The following is an 8,061-nucleotide window of genomic DNA, read 5'->3' on the forward strand; positions in this document are numbered from 1 at the left end:
TCAGTGTATATGACTAAACATTTTGTCAGTTTTGTCGTTTCATTCTGGAAGCAGAGAGGCTAGAACTGCATCAGGGATCTTTATGTGGAAAATACAGGGAGTGCAGAATTATTAGGCAAGTTGTATTTTTGAGGAATAATTTTATTATTGAACAACAACCATGTTCTCAATGAACCCAAAAAACTCATTAATATCAAAGCTGAATGTTTTTGGAAGTAGTTTTTAGTTTGTTTTTAGTTTTAGCTATTTTAGGGGGATATCTGTGTGTGCAGGTGACTATTACTGTGCATAATTATTAGGCAACTTAACAAAAAACAAATATATACCCATTTCAATTATTTATTTTTACCAGTGAAACCAATATAACATCTCCACATTCACAAATATACATTTCTGACATTCAAAAACAAAACAAAAACAAATCAGCGACCAATATAGCCACCTTTCTTTGCAAGGACACTCAAAAGCCTGCCATCCATGGATTCTGTCAGTGTTTTGATCTGTTCACCATCAACATTGCGTGCAGCAGCAACCACAGCCTCCCAGACACTGTTCAGAGAGGTGTACTGTTTTCCCTCCTTGTAAATCTCACATTTGATGATGGACCACAGGCTCTCAATGGGGTTCAGATCAGGTGAACAAGGAGGCCATGTCATTAGTTTTTCTTCTTTTATACCCTTTCTTGCCAGCCACGCTGTGAAGTACTTGGACGCGTGTGATGGAGCATTGTCCTGCATGAAAATCATGTTTTTCTTGAAGGATGCAGACTTCTTCCTGTACCACTGCTTGAAGAAGGTGTCTTCCAGAAACTGGCAGTAGGACTGGGAGTTGAGCTCGACTCCATCCTCAACCCGAAAAGGCCCCACAAGCTCAGCTTTGATGATACCAGCCCAAACCAGTACTCCACCTCCACCTTGCTGGCGTCTGAGTCGGACTGGAGCTCTCTGCCCTTTACCAATCCAGCCACGGGCCCATCCATCTGGCCCATCAAGACTCACTCTCATTTCATCAGTCCATAAAACCTTAGAAAAATCAGTCTTGAGATATTTCTTGGCCCAGTCTTGACGTTTCAGCTTGTGTGTCTTGTTCAGTGGTGGTCGTCTTTCAGCCTTTCTTACCTTGGCCATGTCTCTGAGTATTGCACACCTTGTGCTTTTGGGCACTCCAGTGATGTTGCAGCTCTGAAATATGGCCAAACTGGTGGCAAGTGGCATCTTGGCAGCTGCACGCTTGACTTTTCTCAGTTCATGGGCAGTTATTTTGCGCCTTGGTTTTTCCACACGCTTCTTGCGACCCTGTTGACTATTTTGAATGAAACGCTTGATTGTTCGATGATCACGCTTCAGAAGCTTTGCAATTTTGAGACTGCTGCATCCCTCTGCAAGATATCTCACTATTTTTGACTTTTCTGAGCCTGTCAAGTCCTTCTTTTGACCCATTTTGCCAAAGGAAAGGACGTTGCCTAATAATTATGCACGCCTGATATAGGGTGTTGATGTCATTAGACCACACCCCTTCTCATTACAAAGTTGCACATCACCTAATATGCTTAATTGGTAGTAGGCTTTCGAGCCTATACAGCTTGGAGTAAGACAACATGCATGAAGAGGATGATGTGGACAAAATACTCATTTGCCTAATAATTCTGCACTCCCTGTAAGTGTGCCTCATTTACACAGTTACAGAATGTTTGCAAAATGACTGCACCGGGTTTTATTGGATACTTACAAATTTGAAATTATGTCAGAAAACGCACCCAACTCCAAAGTAAGGCTTCACACTAATATTTCACCTGTCTGTCATGATAGAATAGAATTAGAATAGAATAGAATTCAACTTTATTGTCATTGCACATGTCACAAGTACAAGACAATAAAATGCAGTTTGCATCCATGCAGAAGTGCTTTAGCAATAATATAGATATATTACAAAATATATATTAGCAGTAATATAGATATGTAGATATTGGAAGATATGCATTTATTGGAAGACGAGTTTTCATTGTTACTCTGAAGAATTTGGGAAGAGCTGGGAATCAGCTCTTTGACATCTGTAAACAAGTATGAATGGATCATAATCCTGTTTGGAACAGTTACTGCAAAAAATAATAATATTGAAGCAGTGGGGTAAAAACTGAGTTGAGCTTTGGATGGTAAATATGTTGCATCTGGAGAGACTGAGACTTCTCAAAGATAACAGACTCAATATATGTGAGAGATCCTGGAATCCTCTACTGACAGTTTTTAATCAGAACAATTAGTGTCTCTTCAAAATACAATAAAAGTATTGGGGAGGGGTTATTAGCCCCCCCTAATCGTAGTCAGTTTTCCATAAGTCTCACACGTCTCCTGAACAATCCCACCCCGCTCTCAAGCTCCTCCAAATTTTTGCTCTGCCTTGATCTTGATCTTCAGTTCATCCCACAGATTTTTAGTGGGATTCAAGGCCAGTCAGGAATGTTCACTGTGGTCTTCTGGGGGTCATTCTTCACCATGTATATTTTGGGTTGTTGCTGTGTTGGAAGACAAAGCGACGTCCGAGGCCCAGTTTTCACACATCCTTCTGTCTTCATGATTCTGCCTTCATTAATGCACTGAGGCATCTCTCACTTGTTTTCTTTCCAGAGTCTTTCAAATCTTTCACTTCCTACCTCTATCAGGCTTTTTCTCTACTGTCTGGCTCTCTTTGAATTTCTTGACTGACACTTGGAAACTCAGAACTCAGAGCATCAGTTTTACGAGCAAAGGGTATTATCAAGTTAAAGCACATAACTGTACAGCAGCAGGCTCAGTAAAAAGTTCAGTTTTTCACGGCACTAATAATGTCGTCTGGTTATTTCTATTTTGAAATAATTGTTGCTTTCTAAAGAGAACTAGTATGTTTCGAAATTAATGCTATGTTGAAAATCCCTTGCACTTGTGAAAATTCTGACCAAAACTAATATCACATTTCTGCTGCTGATGACACTCTTTGGCCTTTAGAGGGCAGTGTGGCCTCACAAATGTCATGCTCCTGTCCTGATCGGTGTCTGTACATGAAAGAGCTTACACTGTGATTATAGTTAAACGTCATCTAGGAAAAAATTGGCATATAATGTGAAATGCTACATTTGTTGCTTTAAAATGAATTTTATTACATTTACAACAGTTTATTCTATTCATTCACACAAACTGCATGCCAGCAAGCCACCAGTACATGTTTCACACGGTCTCTTTTCACCTCATACCAAACCACTGCAGCCTGTTCTTTTTGCACATGATGTTCCAGAGTCAGCTTCCTCCTCCCTCTTCTTCTTCTTCTCTCTCCTAATCTTCCTTTTCCGAAAAAGAAATGTGTTTGCAATAAATTTTCAGGGCAGGTTTTCTAGTAAGGCCTTGGGCTTGGGTCACAGATGGATTGCAGATAGAGATGGATCCTGCTTTCTTTAGTGGTATGTCACTTTTGTTTTCATTGTACAGAAGCAAACTGCTGGACAGATGAGAGAGGGAGAAAAACAGAGGTTTGAGAAACTGCTCCAGTGCTCTCCTTTTACTTACTTGTTGTTTTTTCCATGGACTTAATGTCTGACACAAACTCAGTGTGGTTATTAATTTAATCCTGACTGCATTTCCTGGAACACAAGTCATGACTGATGGTGATTTTACCAGGAAACGTGTCTGTTTCCTGTAAGAAACTCTGAGGTGCTGACAAACACGAAGGTACTCTCTGTCCTCACTCGCTGTCACATATCTCTGTTTAATTATGTTTGTAATAAACATATACAGCAGAGTATCTGTTTCAGTCTGATTCACCTGTGGCCTGATCTGAAGCCAGGGCACTGATCTTCTCCCTTTTCTTTCTCCACCTAATCCTCCTCTTCTGCAAACGAAATGCGTTTGCAATAAATTTTCTGGGTTTTCTAGTAAAGGAAAGGCTTTTGGCTTGGGTCACATAAACTGAGATTGATTCTCCCTTCACTCAGCAGTATGTCACTTTTGTTTTCATTGTACAGAAGCAAACTGCTGGACAGACGAGAGGCAGAAAAACGGAGGTTTGTGAAACTGTTCCAGTGCTTTTCTTCAACTTACTTTTTGCTTTATCTATGGACTTGAAGTCTGATACAGACTACCTCAAATGATGTCACTTGAGTCAGCGCCAGCTGGTCCTGAATACTACAACTGTGAAAACTGGGAGTGTGAGTGTGTGGAGTGAGAAAGGAGTGAGCTTATCAGTCCTGTCTCTGCCAAGGCTAGCTTCTCAAGGGTAATTGGCTGCTACTAGCATAACAAATAAAAATTCCCAATTCTCTAAATTTCTAATTAATTAAAATGTTTTTCACATCTAGTTTTAGTTTTAATTAACTACAATAACCTTAATGCAGTACTAAAGATTTTATCCATAATGCTTTATTTACACAGAGGTGCTTTGAGCTAAATGCTAACATGAGTCTGTCAACTCTCACAAGTAAATGCTAACAAAATGCTAACCTGCTAATGTGTAGCAAATCTCACAGCTCTACAGCGACTTGAAGGATTTTCAGGCAGTGGGAACTTTAGACAGCTATTTCTCACCGACATCACAAAAAGGTCAGTATTAATAAACAATGTTTTTACAGAGGCTTTCACTTTGTCTTGAAATTTGGTGGTCCGAGATACAGAAGAAACGTTTGAAGATCAAACCAATCTTTGTTACGTGTCATATAGGCAGTATATATAGTATATGAGTAACAACAGTATATAGGCAGTCGTCACTCATCCACCATGCTTTTTACACTTGATTAAACAGAAATTCAAATGTTATGTCTTATGAGTGTTATTACATGATAGAATAGTCAGAAATAATATCATCATAGGTATGATTTAACTTTACCCTCATGGTGATGTCACACTTTAAAGTTTATCCACGATGCTCTTTGTCATGTATGTTTTCTCCACTGAATTAACAGAAAATAAAACCAAATAGCAGGGCTCATTTGTGTTTTTCACTTTTCATGTAGATACTTCCTGTACTGCTAAAGAAGAAAACAATGTGAATTAAAAAGCAACAGATTTGTACTTGAAGGACCTGTAACTTCACATAAGGGTAAAATGTGGCATGGCTTCATTCGATATACTAAAGTTACAGGACAACAAAGTCAGCTGATTCTGAGAGGGTCAGGAGAAAACCATCTCAGACTCACTAAACATGCCTGAGTTCATCTTCATCTCATCTTTTGGTTTTTAAAAAACTCGTTTTTAAAATTCTTTGCTTTGGGTTTTGTTTTTGTCTGTGTCAGTGACATTTTGCAGGTGAAGCCCTCGGGCATTGGGCTTGTGCCCAGGTAAGTCCTTTCAACGACCCCTCTGTGTTCCCTCACGGCAGATTCAAACAGACAGCTGGCCATGCCAAACCTGCTTTTCTGACCTTTGACCATGTATTGACTCTGCTTGACACCTCTCGTCTGATTGGTCAGTCGCTGGGGGAATGTGCCCTGACTTCCTGCCAGTAGTAACCCGTCAGCCATTACCCATCATTCCATTCTCAGACAGTAAACACTGGCAGGCTTCACACTGTCTTGCCATCAGGCCTGTGGTTTGATCAGTCGCGTGTCTCCTAACTCATTCCGACTTCTCCCGGGGATCCGAATCATGAGGCCTGGGACGACGTACTTTAGGAATGTGAGGAGGTCAGAGGTCAACAGTAGTTCTGCAGGAAGCCCTTACTGCTCTAATTAGCTAAACCTGGAGCTACAAGTTGCATTAGCTTTACCAGTTTCAGGCCTGAAGGTTTGGAGCAGGAGCGGTGGTCGGCTTGCTACAGTGGACTCTCCTGTGGAGGCTAAACACAAGCTAGGATGCGTATCACATGAATCACTGTTGTTTATGAACTAAGCTTTTATTCTTGTTCTGTAAATGCTGTGCAGGAGTCAAAAGTCCAACGTGAATAAAGACATTAGTTGTTCCAAGGAGGCCATCTCCTTTATTTATGGTGGAAAAGTGACAGAGCAGAAATTCCTGCGTAATCCTGGACTGTGAATGTGAGTGTGCGTGCAGATAAGCTGGAAAAAGGCTGTAGCAGATGTGCGTCATCACTGGAGTATATATTTCAATTTTTGACGTTCTGGAAGAATCACCGGTCTGCAGCGAAAACAAACCTTTTGGGATTTATAACATGCAAACCCTTTTTTTTTCTCTTTCAAAACTTATCTCCAAAATATGTCTCATATACAGAAAGACGTGTTTGTTAAACAGAATGGCCTTTTTCTTTAAGTGCCTTGAGGCGACTGCTGCTTTGATGTGGCTCTATATAAATAAAATGGAATTGAATTTCTTGGCTAAAGTTTCACTCGTATCCTCGAACCTTTGTTTCGGTTTTTGTAATTTGATCTCCAGCGTACGTAATGAACAGTTGTGTATGTTATGTAGGTCATATACATGAATGAATATACAGATCTTTTTTATATTCCTGAAGATTTTGTGTATAGTTCTTTCATGGTGCTCAATAATGGGGTGAACATGACCCCACCCTTTCTTCCTATCTTTTGCAGATCTCTTTAAATATTTACTGAAGACTCAAACTGTGATAAAACAACATAGATTACTCAGGTCTCCTCGTGACAGACCAGTCCCTCAGTTTGTCACGCTTTGGGTGCTGGTCAAAAGCCAGAAATCACAAAAACTGTGCGAGAACAACTAGAAGCAGAGAGAATAGTATCTGTTGATATCTTTTAATCTTGATAACACAGCACAGAAAAGACCTCCTGTGATATTTATACACTGCTCCAAAATTTAAAAGGAGCACTTCAAAAGCACCACAGATCTTAAGGAAAAAAGGGGAAAAAAGAATCGGGTAATTTGTTAAGAATGAAAGGATGGCACATCTTTTGATGGATATAAAATTATCAGCCTACAGAGGGCTGAGTTCAAAGACACCTCGAAAGTCAGAGTGAAAAAATGTAGCACCAGGCTCGTTCATTTTGACTAAAATGTCATTAAAAAAATGGTACCCAGTAGTTTGTATGGCCCCACCATGTGCTTGTATGCATTGCTTATAACATTGGGGCATGCTCCTAATAAGACCACCAGTAGGAACCAGGCCCCACAGCACCAGAGTAGGATCTGACAGTGGGTTAAAGGATTTCATCCTGATAGCTAATGGCACCTAATGGTGCTGTTGCCTGGCCTATAGAGGTCTGTGTGTCCCTCGGTGGATATGCCTCCCCAGACCATCAGTGACCCACCACCAAACCAGTCATGCTGAACAATATACAGGCAGCATGTCGTTCTCCACGGTTTCTCCAGACTCTTTTATGTTTGTCCCCTGCGCTCAGAGTGAACCATCTTCGAAACACACAGGGTGGCAAATGCCAGGCTCCATAGTGCCACGTAGTGAGCACAGAGCCCACTAGAAGACGTTGGGCCCTCAGTCACCCTCATGAAGTCTGTTTCTGATTGTTTGGTCAGCGACATTCACGCATTCACACCAGTGTCCTGTTGGAGGTTATTTTGTAGCTCTGGCAGTGCTCATTATGTTCCTCCTTGCACAAAAGGTGCAGATACTGGTTCTGCTCCTGTCTCCTGGAATCTCCTCCATGCTCTTGACACTGTACTGGGAGACACAGCAAACCTGATGATGATGTCACATTGATGTGCCAGCCTGGAGGAGCTGGACTACCTGCACAACCTCTGTAGGGTCCAGGTATCACCAGCAATGACACTGACCCTAAGAAAACGCAAAATAGTGAAAACACAGAAAAGCTGAGGAGGGGAAAAACTTCAGAGGACCTCGTCTGTAAAACCATCCCTGTTTTGGGGTTTGTCACTCTGATCTCTGCCATGCACAGTGAAACTGTTCCTTTAAGCTGTGTGCACTCAGTGCTTATGTCTGATGTATTCTTATTATAATGATTCAACCTTTGAGGAGTCATTCTGAGGCATTTATTTGATGTCTGAGTTTTCAAATGTTTATATGGTGCAATTAGTTTATAATATGGGGACCTCTGTGACAGGAAGGACTGATATTAAAGCCTTTCTCATTATTATCATTATTTTAAAAAAAAAAAAAAATTTATGGATCCAGTAACAGATTTACACAAGACCGATC

The sequence above is a fragment of the Simochromis diagramma genome, unplaced genomic scaffold (genome assembly GCF_900408965.1).
Source record: "Simochromis diagramma unplaced genomic scaffold, fSimDia1.1 OVJJ01000646.1, whole genome shotgun sequence".
Classification (NCBI taxonomy): Eukaryota; Metazoa; Chordata; class Actinopteri; order Cichliformes; family Cichlidae; genus Simochromis; species Simochromis diagramma.